At 40.4% G+C, this 21,993-nt stretch overlaps 1 protein-coding gene across 3 annotated transcripts in view; it reads left to right on the top strand.

The window, feature by feature from the left end:
* The window catches only part of dlgap4b (discs, large (Drosophila) homolog-associated protein 4b), a 103,126-nt gene that overhangs the window by 8,538 nt on the left and 72,595 nt on the right, over positions 1-21,993 (top strand). For all 3 annotated transcript variants that reach the window (XM_029432158.1, XM_029432157.1, XM_029432159.1), the window contains exon 2: positions 19,758-19,824. The gene's annotated coding sequence lies outside the window, so the exon portion shown is untranslated. The remainder of the gene's footprint in view (positions 1-19,757; positions 19,825-21,993) is intronic.

The following is a 21,993-nucleotide window of genomic DNA, read 5'->3' as shown; positions in this document are numbered from 1 at the left end:
TTAATGTGTAACCTTAGCCTTGCATCACTCGGTGTTTATCCAGTCACAGAAGATTATCAAGGTTGTCTATGCCAGTCAACTCATAAGCAGTTCTTGATTGAGTGGCCTGAAGCGACCTTGGCTTATCTGAGGAGAGTGCAGCTAATTATATCATCTTTTTTTCTTTTTGTTGCACCGTCACAGTAGCTTAGCACTGGAGAGTTTATTATTGCTAACCTTCCTTGCTCGCTCTCGTCGGGCTGAGTCATTGACGACTTGTGGACGCATTTGCGAAGTAGTGAAGGGAGAAATAATCCCTCTTAGCACTAGAGCACTTATCATAATACACCAGATTTGTACAGCACAAATGTCAGATGTCAGCAATGAAGATAAATGTAATCTCAATACAATATTTTCAGATTCTTGTCTAGAAGTAATCAACCATTTATTTGATAGGAACCAGCTTTGTCTTGATACATGAGGTGCCTCTACTTGCCTTTTTTGTTGTTGTGATAATAGCATGTAATAAATAGGCTGTAGATTGTTATATTGGATAAATAAAACTTCTCAAATGTGGTTTGTTCTGCGGGTGCTGTAGATGGTAAGTGTGCATTCAATAATTGACGTTTTCATCCAACAATGTAAAACAAAACAGAGGGGAAAAGAAGACTGATGTTAAGATGATGCAGTTTATGTGGCGTATCTGCGGATGTAGTAAGCAGACCATGACTAGAGTTGGGTTAAGGCTCAAAACAGCTACAGTGTAACAGGCCTGACGTATAACAGGAGGATAAATGTTGTCACAGAGACCAACCGAACACTACAATGAATTCTAAAAAATATATCACTAATGAACTGATGCATAACATCCAGCCTGCTGCATTCTGCCCTGTCGCAGGGGAGGAAATGAGTCCTATAATATCAATTTCTACGGTAATGAGCACTTGACTGCAACTCTTACAAGTCGAACTGACAAAGATTTAGAAAGTCATGACCTATACCGGGTAGTTTGTTCTTCTTTTCTCTGTGGCATTTAAAAAGCTAACTAACTCACTGCTCCATTTGCTTTCAGGACTGTATTAGAGTTTATATTGACAACCAATGCTCTTTCGCTAGAAATTGTTATTTTTCATTGCAGCTGCTAAGTATGTATTCTCTGTGGCTCCATATAAAGAGGTATCTGAACCCATCCACTAACAATGCACTGATCTGTGCACGGAAAAGGAAGTCTTGGCCCGGATATCCACTGGCTACACCGAAGCCCAGAAATATATGCGGTTGTCTCCGCAGGCTTATCGTCATCAGACCGATAGCCGATTGGTTCCAAGGTTGAAGCTTCTCTAAATCAGTTTAACCAGAACTTAACATTATATCCGTCATGAAGGTAGAATTTCTTGCAGTTCTGTTGAATACAACTGCAATAATTTTAGCTAATAAATTAGCAACTGTGTGTACATGCCTCTACATGTCAACATTGACTTGTTGCCTTTGCTTTTGAGAAACACATGCCATTAAATGTGCTGTCATGCAATCTTCTGCACACTAAATAGTATATGTTTAATATCACTACTGAGCACATCGTAAACCTTTTAAGCGCATGCTTAAGTTTTTGTGACGACAACGATGCACCATGGTAGCTGTGATTTTAAACAGGCTCCATTGATCTAATAAACCACTCCGATGCAAATGTATTCATTCCTTTCTGCATATGACTGCGAGGCATTTGCAATATTATTAATGTAATGCCAGTGTATTCTTTGTTGCTGTCTCATATAAATAAAGTAGCCTCCATATTAAGTGACCTGATTATCTTCTGAGCTCATTGTATATGTGGGCTTTGCATGCGTACCAGCTGCATACAGCCAGCTCAAATCTGGCCAGTGTAAATTAATGGCATTACAGAGCAGATTATAATGAAATTGTGAACATGAGCATTCGTTTATAAAAAAAAGACGAATGGCTTTCATGAAAAAAAAAGTGTAATCTTTATAAATTATTGCTGAATCAATCTATATTTCACACATAATCGCTGCCACCGTGCTGAATAAAAGTCGTGTGAATGCATTTAAAATGGGACAGAAATAATGCAAGGGAAGATGTAGCAGTTGCTGCATGACTGATGGAGACCAACAGTCATGTCACCAGTCATGCCCTGTGTTCCATCAATGGCGCCTAACATTGTTCGCTGCATGTGACAGGCCAACAATGAAAGAGGGAGAGATTGGTTCAGGGAATGATGCTAAATCATAAACGTGGTGAATCAATTGACTTCAGAAGGGGAGCAACACTGAATCCATCCACTACAGCACTTACTGTGAAGAACAGCTTGAATCGACTGAGCTCTTTGCCTTTAGGGACTTGTGTGCATGCGTGTGGTGTGTGTATACAATGATTTGTGTTTTTGTGTCAGTTTTTTGTTTCACCAGTGTGTGTTTTGTGTCTCTTTCCTGTCAACAAGACTACAAGTCTACAGCCATGCTAGTGGCTCTTTGAGGCAGTGTTTTGACACAGTTCTGCTTTGAGCTAAATGCTAAAGTATTCACGCTAACATGCTCACAAAGACAATTTGAATGCTGCTGTTTTAGCATGCATAATGTTTACCACTTTTACCATCTTAGTTTAACAAGCAACAGTTGCTAATTTTGCACTCAACACCACGTTTAGCTGAGACTGATGGGAATGCCATAGGTTTTCCAGTTAGCTGGTCATAAACCAAAATATAAGACGGAATGATGATGGAATATAATACAATAAGAAATGCAGAATTTTTCAATTTCTCAGTGGAATACTGCTACAAGAGAGCATTGCCTGTAACAGGATGTTCATTGTTGCCTTAAGGCTGTTTTTACACTGAGACACATATGTCTTCCTCCTCCTGTAGTGACAAGTAATTTCCCCTGCACTGATTCTCATGTAACCTTGACCTGCTGTCTTTGGCTTCAGAAGCCACAAGTTATTGGATGCGTAATAAAAAAAAAGTATACTGTAAATAGTTTAACTGTGTACTTTAGGAATATAATTTAACTTTGTGGCCTGACTGCCACAAGTGGAGCATTACTGTAAGTGCCCAACAGCAGGATAATGACCAATAAGTTCATCACATTGAATCCCCAAAGTGAGTGTTTCAATTGACTGAGCCATGCAGTGGCAATGTGGTGCAGTGGAATTTTAAGCTTATTTTAATGATATCATTAGCCTGATATATGGACAATATGCCACCTTAATAAAGTTTTTTAATTAGTAACTCAATAAAGAATGTTGGAATTATTTTATTTTTTGTCCTTTTTGTCTTCATTAGATAGGACAGATAGACTAGAAAGAGGTAGAATGTTTTGTCTCCAAACATTAGGTCACTCCACTGGTTTTAACATCAATAACCCGGACGGTAACCAGCTCTCCTACACTGCTAGGCTTAGTGCTTCAGTCAATCTGATTTATTTATCTCACATGTGACCAAAGTCATAAGCAGAATTTACACTTCCTGACATCGCAAGTAAATCCATGTGACTTTGTCTGCTGAGCCATCTGGACCCCCACAGTGTGTGTCAAAGATGCTGTAAGAGATGGTCGACCTTCATAACGGTAGAACACTCTGCACTTGTCCGGGGCTGTTAGCCGGGCCACATGAGCCCATGCATATTTGATGCAAAATCTCACTGGACCTCTCAACAGAAAGTGCACCTTCTGACACCCCAACCACCAAATTTCGCATATTTTCATGCTTTTGTGTCTAAATCTTTTCGAACATGTCGCGTTTGCGCAACTTATTGCCGTCTCTGATGTTGTTAAATGACAGAGCAAATCTAGGCCTCGAGTTCTTCATGTTTAAATAGGCCAACTGCTGACCTAATTGCTAGTACTACTGTCAGTGGAAATGGGACCGGTGCTCCGATGGGGAGAGGAAGAAATTTAAATGATGCTGAAAGATGAAGAAGACAAGTAATGGATGAAGATGAGTAATGAAGTCCTCCACAGAGGTGTTGTGTGCAGTGGATGGCTGACTCACTTGTCTTGACTGTGGAAATTGCCACACATGGTCACTGCATTCACACGGATGTGAACATGCACATACACTCAGACCAGAAATAGCTAGGCTATTTCGATGCTGTTAAATTGACTTGAGGAGGAAACTGACAGAACGACAGGTTTTGTTAGGCAGAGAAAATAGAAAGAGATGTGCGAGCATTATAGTGAACTGGTGCCCTTCTGGTGATGGGGGGGAGGGGACAGAAAAATGTACAATTGCATGTTTACGTGCGTCCTTACCTTGGATGCGCATAGTATGTGCATATGTGTCTGACTGTTGTTTTGACCTGTCTGTCCCAATCTGGCTGATAGGAAGCTATCACATGTGGATTATTTTGAAGAGGAGAGCTTTGATTTGCTCAGATGATCCTCTCTGCTCTGTTCTGAGCAAGCTAATGCCACACTGCTCCGAGGTCAGCTTCTGTCTCTTTTAATGCTATTGCTTCATTCCTCCTTTGCTCTCTCTGCTTTTCTGCCTCTCCTCTCCCTTTCTCTGCCCCCTCACCCCTCTTTCTCCCTCCCCTCCAGCAACTGCCACTGTCCTTGTTTTTGACCTATATAATGACCTGGACCATGTCCTGACAACACAAGGAACCATCAGATTTAGTTTCTACACTAGCTCCGCTCTGCCATCTGCAATGCGTTGAATATGTGGGAAAAGACTGGGTTTCGTCATTGCTGACTCATAGCAAGACCAAAGCATGGATGTGTTTTATGAACAAACTGCACATTCTTGGCTTGATTCGTGTCAATTCCGCTTCCAAAAAAATGTCCTCCAAATGAAAGTTTACAAAAATGATTCACCTGTCATCCTCGAGTTATTTCAGCCCTACTGCTCTAGCATTTGAAAATGGCATTAGGTGGATTATCGTGCCAGTAACAGTTGCTTAAGAGAACACATAAACTGTTAACACTGATGTGACTCTTGTGATTCTGCAGGATATCATGCACTCGCTTGCATGAACAATCTCAACTGGCATACACTGCCATACCTGGGGTCATTTGTGTAAGTTATGCAAAAAACAAAAGCGCTGTGAGAGTCTTGACTAAGGCTCACCTACTTTTAGTCCTTTTTTTGTCTTGTCTTGTTGTTCTTACAGCGGATCAGTTTGTTCTAATTTAAGGAAATATAAATGTATTTAAGAAAAATAATAGTAGGAGTGGTCCGGCACTCTCAAAGCAACACATTGATAAACCGATCGTCAGCATACAGCGGCATGACCTCAGCATGCATGTGAATGTTATGAATCAATGTTTTTTAAATGATAACAGGAAGAATATTTTCTTAAGAAGAAAAGTGGCACACTCAAATCAAACTCCACATAGCAACAGAAGAGGAAGCACTCAACTTCTCAGCGTGACATCTGGAACAAGATTAGCAAATTGTTGTGACAGTCTGACATTTGAACCCTAGGGTAGAGCTAGCTGCTGAAGTTAGGTCGTTGATCGTTGCTAGTGATGGGGTCCTGACAGTGCCTGTTGGTATTATTATAAATGTTTGTACTGCACAAACAGTATCCCTGCAAGAGCTTGTGTCACGCTTTCCCAAAGAGGGCAGATTTAAGAAGGATTGCCGGTTAATCCTTTAGGGGTTGCCCATGCTGGGAGATAATGGCTCACTTCAGTCGCAGCAATGACACTACAGACTTGAGGTAGAAATCTGTACCCGAGATGTTGTGCAAAGACTTTTCATCACGTGACATCCTCATTTGAATCAGTGCACACGCACAGACACACACACTTCTTGATGAATGATAAACATAGCATTTACCTTTGGACTGTTATTTAACATTTTATTTGGTTTACACCTAAGGGTTTTTAAATATATATATATATATATATATATATATATATATATATATATATATATATATATATATATATATATATATATATATATATATATATATATATATATATATATATATATATATATATATATATATATATATATATATATGTATATATATATATGTATATTTTAGAAGAAGCTTTTTAATTCCCACGGTTTAATCCAATCCACACACAGAAATCCCAGATTATCAGATCTACTTGCCTCTCAAAAAATGCCTTTGAGACTTCAGTGTTGACTGTTTGTCTCAATGACAAAAGCATCTCAGCCATAGTAACCACAAATGTACAAAGTGCTTTGCTGCAGGTCTGAGGAACGGCAGATGAAAGTGTGTGATTGTTGTACAGTAATTGTATTCTGAGGGGGCTCTATCCTCCTTTGCTGGATAAATATCAGACTATTGTGTAGCTGTTTCTATGATCTCTTGCACTGGAACATTTGAAATGTCAAACACATCAAATTTATTAAGCTGCTAAAAATAGCAAAGGTAGTTTTATTCGAGGATGCTTTTAGCGTACTTCACAAATTCCAAACATCCATTTGTCTGATAAACCTGATCTCTTTCACCCTGCTTTGTCTACTCATAAGTGTGCTAGTGCACACCAGCTGTTTCCCTCGCTGGTCAAAATGATATTCAGAATGACCAGAAACTTATCTGAGCACAGAGTGAGAGGTCACACAGACGCTCATTCAGAATACTTCTGCGGCAAGGCTGCAATGTAGGCCTGTGAGTCAACTTCATTTAGTTCATCAAGTGCTGACTAAACTTGGTGACGCATGATGTGTATTTATGGGAAAATGTTTAAATGTGGCTGAGGAACGGGGCAGTGACATCAGTGGCCTTTCACCCTGAAGAATGGTGTGAATAATGAGGAGGTTTTCAAAGAATTTGTGTGTGTGTGTGTGTGTGTGTGTGTGTGTGTGTGTGTGTGTGTGTGTGTGTGTGTGTGTGTGTGTGTGTGTGATTGTGTGTGTGTATGTGTATGTGTTTATACAGAGAGGATAGATTTAATGAAGTATAGATTAACCCACTCTTGTGAGCTGTTATTTTTACAGCAACTCTGTAGCATAATAAAGTATGATTTTCTTGTAAACACACCACATGACACCACAAAGCAGAAATATTAACTGACAAGGTGGCTGAGGTGAATTGCTGAGACAGGACTTTGCATGCTGAAGTATTTGCAGGTACACATCCTGAGGTTAATTGTTTCTAACAGTAAGAGTCTGTGGCGCTAATTCCATGTAATTATAATTGTGTGTGCCCCAGGCCCAGTTTTGTGCTTTTCATGATAATTTAGTTTGCTCTTCGTTTGCATAGTTTACACCTCCACAACAAATATGGCAAAAATGCGCCTGAAGTCAAAGCATCTCAAAACAAAGTTTGGCAACTTTGTCTGTGGATGAATTTGGATGTACAATGCAAATATACGTTTTTTTTTGTTTTCATTTTCATATTTTTTTCGAAGGATCTGTATGTTTTACGTTCAACAGTACCATATGGTACACACAGTAATACGGTATGAATACAGTATGCTTGAGTTGTGCATATAAAAAGAGCAGCTTCCTATCAGTAGTTTTTTAAACAGAGTTGTTTTCTAGCTATACTATAAATGGCTGCATTTCTATGCCATTTATTATGTCTCTAATTAAAACAATTTGAATGAGTCTCTGAATGAGTTATTTCTACTGATCATTAATTTCTAATTACTGATTTTTGTCGTTTAAACCATCTTCATGGTAAACAAATCCTTACAGCACACACAGTGTTCAGAGGTCAACACAGCACAATCAAATTAATCATTATGTGCTGTTCTGAATTATAATTAGACTCATCAGCAATTGAATTGCAAGTATTTTACTCTAATAACAGGATTGTGAGTAGATGTCATGATTACGTGTGTGAGTGTGACTATCTGTGCTACATTGTTAGCACAAAACTCATCCTTCTGTTATTCTAATCGCTTAAAGCTCACCTGCAAACTGCCATATCCTTGTATCCAAACTTTACTACTTTCTCTCTCAAATTATCTCCAATTATATTGCTCACTCTTACCTCTTCTGTACTGCTTTTTCCTCTCGCTGCGTCCCTCTCTCTGACTCCCCCTCTGTCGAGTGCCCTCTAATGCTCTTTATCAATGAGGGGGCAGAGATACAGAGTTGTTCTCATCCATCTAGTCCTTCACAGTTAGCTGCTAGATAACACTATTTGTCATTCAGCGTCATTCTGCCGAGCTGCAATTTTTATTTTGCGCTGCAAATTGATATCGGTAAACAATCAATCCACTAATCAACTATGCAGATATTGATCTGCTCTCTCCCTGCTCGCATCCTACCTAAAGGATCGCACCTACAGGGTAACTTGGAGAGGGGCTCTGTCGGACCTCTGTCCACTCACCACCGGGGTACCTCAGGGCTCTGTCCTGGGGCCTCTCCTCTTTTCACTGTACACCAACTCAATTGGCTCTGTCATTCACTCTCACGGCTTCTCCTACCACAGCTGCGCAGATGACACTCAACTGATTCTGTCTTTTCCCAGATTTGAAACTCAGGTGGAGACACGGAGCTCGGCTTGTCTGGCTGATATCTCTCGGTGGATGGCCACACATCACTTGAAACTCAATCTTGACAAGACCGAGCTCCTTTTCCTTCCAGGTAATTGCTCTCCCATCCAAGACCTTACCATCAGCACCTCTGATGTTTCCCCGACTCGGACTGCAAGGAATCTGGGTGTGACGCTGGACAACCAACTGTCCTTCAGTCCCAACATCGATGCAACAACCCGCTCCTGCAGATGCACTCTGTACAACATCAGGAGGATACGTCCCCTACTGACTCAGAAGGCAACGCAGGTTCTTGTTCAGGCTCTTGTCATCTCACGCCTTAACTACTGCAACTCCCTCCTGGCTGGACTGCCTACATGTGCCATCCGACCTCTACAGCTGATCCAGAATGCAGCAGCCCGACTGGTCTTCAATCTACCCAAGCTCTCTCACACAACACCGCTCCTCTGCTCCCTTCACTGGCTACCAGTGGTGGCCTGAATCTGCTTCAAGACTCTGGTGCTGGCCTACCGTGCTGTGAATGGATCAGCCCCTTCCTACATCCAGGCCATGGTCGAACCATACACCCCAGAGCGTTCACTTCGCTCTGCGTCGACCAATCAGCTCACCACTCCCTCACTACGAGTGGGACCCAGATTTCCCTCAAACAAAACCCGCCTGTTTGCTATCCTGGCTCCAAAATGGTGGAACGACCTCCACATTGATGTGAGTCAAAAACTCACTTGTTTCGACTGCATCTCGGCGAATGAAGAAAACTATATAACTGTTCTTTGTATGTTGCACTTGTATTTATTATTATTTATAGCTAATAGTTGAATTTGTATTCTATTGTTTCTGTATGTTGCACTTCAAACTGGCTTATTTGAAGACAGTGTTCACTTATACGATTGTACCTATTTGAAGCTAATGTACTTACAAGATTCTTGCTGTTCGGAGTTGTATCTCCATGATTGTTTGCACTTTTTGTACGTCGCTTTGGACAAAAGCGTCAGCTAAATTAACTGTAATGTAATGTAATGTAATCGATATACTCAACTGTACTTTTATGATTTAAAGCTGCACTAACCAGTTTTTGTATTGATTTTGGATCAAATTACTGTGTGTAAAGTGTAAGGGGTCACTTGTAGTAACAAACTTACAGAGTATCATCACTCGGCTGTATATTTGCCCTCAGCTCTATGGAGCGTATTAGCATCCTTCAGCGATTTTGGTTGTACGGCCTAAAACTTTACTCTCAGTGCTCTCATCGGCTCTGTCTCCAGTCGCAGCACACGTCTGTTTTCAGTAAAACACCTGATGAACCCACTGTACTCTACCTTCCCAGCATTTAATTACAGGAAAGGTTAGCGACTAGCTGATGAACATAGTGCAGCATTTAGCTGGTACGGATCCAGATATTTCCCCCATGAGTTGGTGGAGACCAAAATAAGGGTTTTGAATGTTGGATGTTGAAATTTACATTCATCAGGTGGAACACAAACGTGACTCCAAATGAGTGCTAATGTTGCTTCGTTTCTCGGACATGTGCAAATAAGTAGCTGTTTGCTAACACATTTACCATATGAACTTTATAAGGTGATAATAAGTCAGAGTTGTGATTACTGCTCTCGTTTCTCCCTCTCAAGTGGCCAAATACATAATTTATCTACATAGCACAATAGTAATAATATATACTGTACATACTATTTAATACATCAAACATTGCTCTCATTTCTACCTCTGTCAACCAGCTAGTGGAAGAGAGAAAGTTTGTGTGGTGTGATTCTGGTTTGTTTGAAGGTCTATTAAACTGATGCAGCATGAATGCAAGGCAAACACTCTTTTCTCTGCCGCAAAATTCTGAACTGAAATGCAGCAGCTTGTTTTCTGTACCTGAGGGAACCAATGAAAGATGCAGCCATGGCTCTTTAATAGTTAACTAAAAATGTATTTAACATGCCTTTCATCTCCTTTTTTCTTTTTCTTTATCTATGTTTTACTATTACCAGCCTGTATGTTTTGACATGATGTGTGCAGGCTAGTGTTACCGCAGAAAGTTAAAGATGTTTTTGCTTCCAAGCCACCACTATGAATAAAATACAGATATTTGGTACTTAGGTTTTGCATCCAATCTGGTGTTGGACAGTTAGTGTGGTCCCATCCATGGTAAATTATACACTGCAGTGGTTCGCACAAGATCCAGATGTATGCACTTCAGTGTATGATAAAGCCGACACAAACACTTCACTGAGAGCCTCAACGCAGATCCATCCCTCTCTGTGGTCCTCTTGAATTCAGTCCAAAATTGTTACAAATAACAAATGAAGTTTTTAGGCTGAAACATTACACATTTACATTTAGAGTCAATGCCCTAATTTTGATAGGCAGCTGTGAATGTCTCTGCCTACGGCTGTGTGAGTGACGCATTGCAGGCCTGATTGCATCTCCCTAACTGAGGACTATGAAGAAACCATGTTTTCTTTTTCTGCTAAATGACTTCCCGTTAGTGAATGTTTCAGCCATTTTTTCCTTACATGGAAGACAACACTGTCACATTGGGAACGCAACACAACTGCAATTAATATTTCCTTTCTTCTTTTGTCTTAAGGTTCTCCTACACTACACACAGCTGACTTATGAACTCATAATATCAAGTGCCTGATCAAATTAGTTTGACCTGTTGTGTTTCAGATCTGCGCAGATAAAGACAAGATGGCAATGAATCACCAGCTCAGTGTCCAGCAGGAATAATGCCAATATGATGATTTTGAATTACGCAATTTATATCCAGTGCCAATATTCAGTGCCAAAGCAGGATGTAGGAAGAAATTCATGTAGATAGGAAACGCTAAGTGGGCATTTAAAGACTTTGTCTATGACCCTGGAGGACAGTTTCTGGCTTCTGAATATCAGCAGTTAACATTGGACTTTTTAAAGTTACACCATGAAGCTCTTTCTCTAACTTTACCCATGGTTTGTGGCTGCCTAAATGGAACAATGCTTTAACCAGGTGTATTCACATACAGTATGTGGATATTGTAGGAATCAACAGCTGGAAAAAGTTTCCAAGATCAACTGAGTCTAATTCATTATTTATTCTCCATATAGAACACCAATAACCTAATTTAATAATTAATAATTGTGCATTTAATAAAACAAATATTCAACTAACTAACTGTACTTAGATGTGTGAGCAGCAAATGTTATCTTTTTTTTTAATCGCACATATCTAAGCTGCAGCAGCATCTGCAGCTTTTCTCACTTCATCAATGATTGATCAAATCTGCCACAGTGTCTTCCTTTGCTTAACGAGGTTGAAACTCAGTTTTCCTTTACTACAAACTGAGGTTTAAAAGGAAGCTAACCATATACAGATGAAAGAGGATGAATTAACTTGTCAGTTTTATCACAACAGACATGGCCATTTGACATACCCTGTGACTGTTTTCAGCACATTTCAGCTAAATTGACTACTGCATTTTATGACACTGCTGAATTGTTTAGGCATTATTTATATGCTGTCAGTGTTCAAAAAAGCTGACATTGTAGGGGAGATCAGATTTCTACTTTGATCAAGTCAGAACTTCCTGTAGATCAGGATGTAGATTCCTGTAGAGGCGTATTTCACCGTGCAAATTAGACTCACAGATCCTCTGAAACAAAAAAGGCGTGGCACATTGCTTCACATCTGTTTCAATTTCATTCTTTTTTTAACAGTGCAGCGTTTTATGTTTGCCCTAGGTTCAAGGGAGAATCAGACAAAGAGAGAGCGAGAGAAATATAGGGGTAGGCAATATTATAGTAATCTAAACCAGAGTGATTGGACTATGAATCTGGAGCCTCAAATATAAGCTCTGTGGTGAAGCTTTCTTTGTACCCCCCCCCCCCCCCCCCCCTTTCCCTCTCTCCACATAAGCATAACCTAGCTGGATGCTGTCTCCATGGCAATTCTTATGGGTCTCTTTTGCAAGGTCACCTTCACCAGATAGAGAAAGTCACCCAGAGAAGAATGAGTATAGAGATAGAGAAGAATGTAAAAAATGTTAAGCCAAAGATAAGGACTAACAAGCATAAAAAGAGAAGGAACTAAATTAAGGGTTTGGTTATGGGGGAAAGAGATGTCAAGAGAGGGGGAAGAAGATGGGGAACAGCAGAAAAGAAGAGCAGGAAAGGGGGAGGGGTGCATAAACAAGCAGCTGAAAGCAAACCTCATCCCCGCGTTGAGGCTAATCTTGTAGAAGCATGTTTAAAGACCACTGTATGGGAGAAAAGTCCAGCTCAGGAGTCCACCCACTCACTCCATCCACACACACACGCACACACATACACACACACACACACACACACACACACACACACACACACACACACACACACACACACACACACACACACACACACCATGAAGGTCCAGATCACCTAGAAGCAAATCAGCAGATGCATGTGAAGAAGCCAGCTGGCAGCTGGGATAACATGGTTTCTACACACACATGTACTCCATCATTTCTCCTCATTTGCCTCACTCCACCTGACCTCCATCTGCCAGAGCAGACCCATATCCTTGCTAAAGTTCACCTACTCTGACTACCTGACTGCGGCCCTGGCCCGTACCCCCTGCAGAGTGTGCTGGAGGTTGCTTTTCGCCTGAGGCCATCAATATTTCAGGCTCTCTCATTGCTCTCGCCCATGGGGGTACACAGGACGTTCAGAGCCCAGGGGGAGGTGCTGATGGAGGGACAGAGCAGGGGGGAGAAGGGTTGAGATGGATACTGATAGGTGAGAGAGAGTGGGTATGATATGGGAGAGTAAATGATAGTGTGAGGGACGGAGAGGTAGAGACATTGTGAGGGGTGAATGGATATGAGTAGAAAATGATAAGAGGGGAAAAAGGGAGAAGGGAAGAAGCGCCAGGATGGGTGAGTGAATAATGAATTGTTAGAACGCGGGATGGAGTGAAAACATAATTCTTCTGCTTTGTTTTTGGATGGATGGCTGCTGGATTTGTCACCATTGTTAATGTGGTCTTATCAGCGTTGCATGATGAGCTGGAGAGTAAATCTCGGAAGAGACGGAGCAAGAGAAAGAGGGGAATAATTGTCATGATGGTAACGATCTGTGCATTTATGACTCTGAGAATCCATTTGCTTGAGGAGAACATTAAGCAGTTAATTATCTATTGAAAACGAGGCAATAATATATAGGGACAGATGAGAATACAGAAGGGAAAGTGGGCAAGAGACAGATGGACCCACGGATGGCTGGATGGATTGAGAGGAGGTTCATCAGACACAGATGCATATTCTGTCTGACGGCTGATGACAGAGACTCCTGCCCTCTCGTCCTTTTGTCTCAGCGTGAAAGAGCTGCACTAGCCAACTGTTGCTACGACTACAGCTGTTGTCACAATGGTGGTCATTAGGGGTCGTTACCATAGCAAGGAGTTTCCCAGGGGCAATCAGGGGGGAGATGCTGCACCCACAGTGATAGTCGATACGTTGAGGTTATTTATGGGTGTAATGTCAAAGCAATGCTTGTAGTGAGTGATAGTTCACTATCTAATAAGATGCTTACATTGATTAGAAATTACATCTTTTACTGGCCAATGAGCCCATAAACCATGTGGCTATAATGACAAAGATGTTAATTTCCTAAAGGTCTGCACATAATTCACAGATTGACGGCTCAATGTAACAAAATGCATCGACTAAACTCTGCAGCTGCAGAATATTATATATGTGTATATTTATTATTGACGTAAAACATTTGATTTCTATACACACATAAAATGTATAATATAGATTTAATTATATTCTAATTAACCATTATTTGACTGCACGGGTACATTAGGTCAAAAAATATGATGCCATGGCAATATATTTTAAAACGACAGCTGGTCTAGCAGCTCTGTGAGGCTTTACTTAAGCGCAGCAGTGCTTTGAGATAAAGTTTATCATCATTATGCTCACATGTTCAAAATGATTATGCTAACACGTGGATGTTTTGCAGCTATAATGTTACCGTGGTCATCATTTTAGTTTGTGTATTCATGTCCCGGGAGGGACATGAATGAGTTGAGAATCTTCACTGAAACCCAGAAATGTTATCCTCATGGTGGCCCTAGAAGAAAAGGTATGCGTCAAAGTTATTAGGACTTATTGTCTGGGAACCGTGAATGCCTGCACCAAATTTCATGGCAATCAATCGAATAGTTGCCAACCAAAGTGGTGGACTGACCCACCACCCACGGACATTGCTACCCCGAGAGCCCCTCTTCTAGTGTGGCTGAACATCCAAATCCAAAGTATGTTGTAGTATCCATCTACAATACATTTATATATGTGATGGCTTAATCCTCTCCTTCTGTTAGAGTGGCATCTGAAGTTTGCTTTAGGGCCAATTTATAAGATGACTCAACATAACTTTTTACATATTATTCTCTTCACAGTATGAACATTTGTCAGTGATGATGGACTGGCTAAAGAAGTTAAGTATGCCACAAATAACTTATAGGAGACAAGAAGTGGAGCATGAAGTAGAGCAAGAAAGTAGCACTCTCAAAGCTAAACTAAAATGAGTGTCTTGCTGTATTCCCACTGGACTCACTTACACTGTAGCATTGGCCACAATAGACTCTGGGCTCTTGCAAAAAAAAGAACGAGGAAACACTGACCTGTAGTCCATGTCCCCCAGAGCAAAATGAGTGCTGTTGTTTTGAGGGTACATGTTTAGCAAATGTGTAATTATAAAGTGGGACTATAGAGAATTCTGTATTACTGCATCCCAATTATTGTAAAGTGTCTTGTGTTAGCGTGAACATACTTTGAGGTCGCTGAGTAGCTGTCACTACTTGTGTAAATAGAGAAGCTGATAAAACATCCATTGGGCAATATGAAATATCGACCAAGTCCTTGGCACTGCCTTCTCAACCAATCTCTAATTTAATCAGACTCTGACACAAAGAGTTCACCCTCGAGCTTCTCCCACAGTGCTTTTCAAAACACTTTGGAAGGTGACTGTCCTCATGTATCAAATTTGATGCCTGAGCGGTTTTATCGCAGGCTTCACCTAGCCATGACCCACCATCCTAGCTCTCGGCGATTGGTTACCTTTGAGCACCCCTACTGAGGCTATACTCCTGCCACTGACAGGAGTGGAGAGGGACAGTGGGTAAAGTGGATTATTGGGGCACTTCTCCCTTGATGCACTGTCTGATTCTGACTATATTAATAATAGGACCTGCTGGGAAATAGGAAAGAATGACAACGTGCAGGTATTTGATACCGAAGTGTGCACATGTGTGTATGAGAGCACAGACTGTAAGAGAGTAGCAGAAAGAGGAAAATGATGTGATGTTTGTTTATCTGAAAATAAACTTCTTCTCATCGATCTCTCAGTGGAGTAGTCACAGTTTGCTTCATGCCTTTTGTAATATAAGTGTGAACAAGCGAAAGAGCAGGAACAAGGAGGCGAGGGTGTTTTTGTTTGAGTTACAAAGCAGCTAGGTCACTCAAATCAAAGCAGGATTGCGAGTGATCAACTGTGAGTGTTAGCGAAAAGATAGAAGAAGAGAGAAAATCAGACAGATAAAAAGAGACGGGTGCACAGGGTTTATGAGAAAACAATTAGACAGAGTGGCAAAGCAAAGACATCGGTGGGTTAACAGAACGAGAAAGGAGAGATGAACGGGAGATGGCAGAGGCGAGCGGCTGATGAGCAGCAGTGAGGCTTGGGGCCTGGAGTGAAACGGTTAGCTCTGGCTCAGAGTGGCTGCCTCACACAGCAGAAAGTGTGTCACAGGAGAGCGAGGATAATGCACCGGGCTAATGTTGCCTCAGTGAACCCGTGCTGCATGCAGGCCTCCTGGTCAACACTTACTGTTACTGTTTATGCAAGTCTTGCCCTGAGAAAACATAACAGCATGAGCCACAATGTGAGGTTTAGCTCATACATGGGCAAAGCAGGCCGACAGTCTAACGCTGCTGTGAGGATCCACACTCGTCACTAATTGCTGCTCATTCAGTAGAAATGTTTTTTTCTCCTCAGATGACCCTAAAAGCACCAGTAGTTGGCAAGAAACCAAAATTCAGAAAACAAATAGCGAAGCTATGTGCACTTTCAAGGATCGATACAACGTTGGCAGAGTTATTGACCTCAGTATATGCAGTGGTACTTACAAAGAATCATATTGCTTCAGAGTTAAAGGTGCCATGTGGAGTAAACAAAGAGTTTTGTTTAAATTCTGTTTTCCATTAAAACATATTGTATACATCCTCAAAGCCTAACACATATGTTAAAAGCTTTCCTACCATGTAGAACATTCGCACAGCCTTTAGCTCAAATGTTATTTAGTTTAAACTTAGCTGTTAAACAAATAGTGTTTACTAAGTGCAGATTTACTCATCACTAAATTAAAACAGATTTATCACACAAAATAGTTCTTAGCTAGAAATGTTACACACAGTAACAGCCAATTGTAACTGTAATGTAGCTAACTGAACTAACTGACAAAGCTAACGTTAGCTTGCAAATATGTTAGCTACCTGTCTGTTTGGAGTAAAAGAGGTAATGGTATATAGTAGACACATTCTGCATGTCACTTGTTTCAAATGCTGGCTTCCAAGTAATTCCAGATTCTAGATTTCAATTCAGAGCAAGTGCTCCCGATGTGCTGTAGTAGAAAGAGCAACAAAGTCTGTGTAGCTAGGATGTCGAACAAACACTTTCCTTTCACTCAGGACACCGCCGTTCATGTCCCGTGTGAAACCAAAAGTCGACGACTAATTAACTTAAGTACATACCTGATCTTACGTAACACATGTACTTGTTTTTATCCCAAATAATGATATTACGACATAGTTTGACGCATAGGACTACCCAGTGCGTTAGCGTTGCAAAGAGTCCTGACAAATCATCCATATGTGACGAGTTGGGAATGAGAACAGGTTGGTCATCCTCTCCTTGTGTGAATACTGGTAGAACAAGATACAACAATAATGTGATCTGCTCAACAAACATTGTTCCACTGCGCCTGTAGTGGTCAAAAGCTTCACAGGGTGCTTGTAATGCAAGTCTATGCTGTGGAGGGTGTTAGAACTGGTGCTAATGAAATCTTTACCCCCGAAGATATTCATCTGCGTCTTGTTTATGCTGTTTGTATTATCACTCTGGGAAAATGGGCCTCATTACTGCTCCAATCTCATGAATACCACAGACACATTCGATTATGGTTGCAGGCTGCCAATTATGCTTCAGGCCTTACATTGTGTACCAGCACATAGGTCGTTTCATTTGATTTCATTTGATGTCATTCCCATATAAAAGAGGGAGTTGTAATAGTATTGAGATCTGAATTATATGCAGGTCCTCAAAAAGACATACAGTTATAATGTGAGTACGTGAACCCTTCACCTGTATGCAAATAGAGAATTTACTGCAGCATATACACAAACGCAGCTGACCTCTGAAAGATGAACCCGGTGGCAAAGCCCAAAAATGATGCTTAAAGTGAAAGAGGTCAGACATCAACACCTTGAAAACCCTGGGGAGCCCCAGCTTCTCTCATTAAGCAGAGGTCGGACTGAGGTCACTTATCAGTCTCAGCTCTCTGGCACACATCCAATAATCATCCAGAAATCATCACTGATGACATGCTCACCCTCTGGAAGAAGAAACACCACAAGTGACTGGGCTATGACCTCGTATTACGTTTCTTTCACTCAAATGGAAAAGCCTTCACAATGCCGCAAACATATTTGTTTCATTATTAATAGCATCAGAGGAGGGAAACATTTGTAAAAACTTACCTGACTGCCTTGATATTTATTTATTTTTCCTGACTTACTTAAACATTGGTAAACAAAAGTAGTTCATTGTGAGTACATTATTACATGTTAAAGAAAATCATAAAAGTAAGAGAATGGTCCGTGGAGAGATCGTGTGTGTGTGTGTGTGTGTGTGTGTGTGTGTCCACATCTAATCTCACATACCACATACCCATCAACCAAATATTCTTTTGTGCTCTTCTATGACTGTATGCTCAAGGATTTCTTGTAGATGCAGTGATTTACAATTTAAAATAAAAGCTGTTTCTAACATTTCTAGTTTTAACTATAAATTGAGTTTAACTTGAACCACCAAGTTGTATCAAGCTATAAAGCACCACTTACGTTCAATTAAACTTGATCATTTTAATCCAAATTCTCACATTTGAACATTATGATTAGTTTGAAGTACTTACTAAGCATCACTTTTTCTCTAGTCCCTCTCTCGTTTGTCCCTTATTGCTGCATGTTGCCTAGTATTGTTGCTATGTTGTGTCAAGGCGTCTAACACTCTCTAACACTGTGCTGTGTGATCCACACATCCAGTCAACTTTACTATCTGCTTTTGAAAATCCAAACGGTTTTCAGCAACTCTGAATCAGGCTAAGCACCAAATGCACCCAGTTGTGATCAGATCAGAAAAAAGACTACAGAATAGATTCGGAATAAATAACAGAGGATGCACTTTACAACTGAACCACAGCAGTCCTCCTCAGGAAATAATCAGTTTGATGTTTCTGCTCGTGTCGCACAGACGGTTGTCACTAGAAATAGTCTACTGTTTTGCGTCACACCAGGACGCTGGAAAGACCTGGATGTAGCATGTACGATTAAATGACAGACTGCGAGTGTTTTGTAAACTGATGGTCTGATATGTGCTGTCTGTGATGTTTGACCCTAAAATGCTCTTATAAATCCCTGTAATATGGTTGTCTCAGAAAAATCGAACTTGTTTAAGTGGCTTCTCTTAGTGAAGGTCTGTTCGTTCTGCAGTCTAATCTCTGAATATCCCCTCTGGGTGGGAAACATTTAAAAAGACAAAACAAAAGCTCCGAGGGCTACCTGTTTTTAAATCTATGCCTTCATACTGTTAGTGAACAATATCCAAAAATCATTTTGTGTAAGTGGAGACATTTTCCTGCTGATTCATGATATGGGTTCCTGGAGTTTTACTGCCCCAGGAAGCATTTTTCTAATCTAATCTATGTTTTTTAATTGAAATGCTTTATCTCTTGAGATGTAGCATTTTGTCTATCTCGAAAAGCTAATTGATTTTCCAAATAAACTAAAAGGTTTTCAAGACAAAATAGGCAGTTTTGATGACAATGAAACAAATTAACAAAGCACTATAATAATGTTCATATTCACAAATTCAAACTATGTTGGCCAATAAAAATCCACGACGCAGCTTTTGCAGGCATTAATCTGTGAAGCAATTAAGCATGAACACATTTTCTGTGTTAGATGTTCACTGTGAGATACATTGAATATGTTTTTCAGGACTGTTGGAGCTGATGAACCTTGTTTGTGTTACAGGATTTCTTCTTCTCTGAGCCTGCTCTTCTCTGACCTCAAAAAGAGACTCTACAGCCACTTCATCAAGGTAGAGGACATTTGGACTTTTTTTCCACCAGCCTTGAGCACTGTGGTAGATTTTCTGTCTTCTTGTAACGCCTTCGTTAGCATCTTCTGCCCAGTTGTGACTGGGACTCGATAGCCAATGCTAATGAGACAGTGACCTGCTTGATGTTGTTGCTGGATATATTGAAACGGCTGGACCGCCAGGAGAATTAGCTAATAGGCTGCAGAAAAACAGCACGCCTTGACCTTGTCTAGATTGAACTGCGATGGATCCTCAAGGCATTTTATCTAAAGGCGGCTGTCAAAAAGAAAAAAAAAGTACGAAGTGGGAGGCAGAACTTGTCCTTTGTACAGACTAATAAAACTCTGAGGGCTTTTGTTTGCTCACGCCAAAAGCTGATCCGAATAGAAATGTCAGTGTATCTGATGTTAAATAGTTTGAATGTAACATCAGTACAGTAAGTGTACCAGTGTTGTGTTGTTGCATGGATGAAAGGGCATGTTTTGTCATGCAGACGCATGCACAATGTGGCCTGCAGAGCAATGAGCACTGATGGAAGATAGCCGCGATGCTCAGCATCATGAGTGTCCTCTGTGGGCTTCCCTGAGGTACAACACTGGACTCTTGATTTCACACTGGATTAATTTCATTCTGAGCACAAATCTCTTCTGCGATACAATCCATAGTAGCAATGTTGTGGAGCAGAGGAGCATTGCAAAGGAACTGCAGCTTCATTACATGCAGTACAGCCGTATACTGCTTTAGCATCTTTCTTGTTGAATTAAATATTAGTTGTTTTTTTATGGAGACAAGTTCCTGAGGAGAAAAAGAGAGTGCCGTGAGAAGCTACTGCTGTGCACCTTGTTAAATGTCCGGTGATAATGATAGCACCTCCTTCATTTTTGTCCTCAAAGAAAGAAATCAATATCCTTTCTGCAGATGTTGCATTAGTGATGTTTTGCTCCACAGAGCTGCCCGACGACGTTCGTACAGAACAGCGACTCATTCATTAGGGCATACTGAAAAACATCAAAGGGTGAAAAGTTTAAAAGCTTAACTTTTTTTATGGTCTGGAACACAAAAAGAAAATCTCCCTTTATTAAATATTTGAACAAATGCTGACCTCTGCGAATATTGATTAGATCAATATTACTTAAAATAAATCTACACTGTTGGGAGGAGTCACACATCTGAGAGCATATATTCATTTCCTTCCTGGTCAGCGATGCTTAATGGAGACCTCATGTTATATCGGTGAGCATGAGTAGAAATTTCAACCAGTAACACCATCGCAGACTTTTTGCAACAACTTTTGAATGATCCCTTCACACATTTTAAGTTTAATCAAAAGCTTTAGCAGAAGTCTTCTCATAATGGAAAAACAACACAAACAATATGCATTATCAGAGTAAAAACCAAGACATGATCTTAGTTTACAAAGCAGTTTGTTGCATATATTTACATTACACAACCATCTCTCATTCACATATCAGCACACCCTTTAGTACTCTCATAGGATTTGAACCGGCACTTAGTTGATCACCCAGATGTTCCAGGCAGTACTACTAAGTGATGTTAATCTTGTTTGTATGTAAAATGCATTTTATTTACAGACAAATGGCCATAAGAAGCTCAATCATACATCATATTCCATTGAGTGTTGATTAGCTCTTAAAAACCATGTGTGTTTCTGGGATTATCGATAGTGAACAACGGCCTTGAGTTGCGTTGATGACATTTGTTTAATGTGAAGTGTAGCAGCGCATATGCATAAAATATATAATTTGAAATTCAAATGATTGTTTTCATAAATACATTCACCCTTATTATGCAGTTTCTGTCTGTCTTAGATAAATTGTATGTTTTTATCTAGCGTTGTTTATGTAAAACATTTCAGTATGTAAGACAGGGCAGAGCCAAAGGAGTCTTTGTAATTATGCAGCAGAAGCTACTAAACATAAGTGCACCAAATATTTGTGCTTTTAAACCAAGGTGAGTTTTGCTGTCGACGTGCATATTTATCTTTTCTTCTTTTCTTCTTCAGAGAAATACCATCGTATAGTACTGACTACATTTCTAACAGTATTATAATATGTTTGCTTAATTTCTTCACAGCTTGAAAAGTACTCATCACTAAATGTTAGAGACGTGCTGTACCCAAAGCTCCGGTCCCATTATCCCTTCGTTCAT

Source organism: Cottoperca gobio, chromosome 5, assembly GCF_900634415.1.
Source record: "Cottoperca gobio chromosome 5, fCotGob3.1, whole genome shotgun sequence".
Lineage (NCBI taxonomy): Eukaryota > Metazoa > Chordata > Actinopteri > Perciformes > Bovichtidae > Cottoperca > Cottoperca gobio.
Note: the sequence above shows the minus strand (reverse complement) of the source record. Positions and strands in the feature narration are given on the sequence as shown.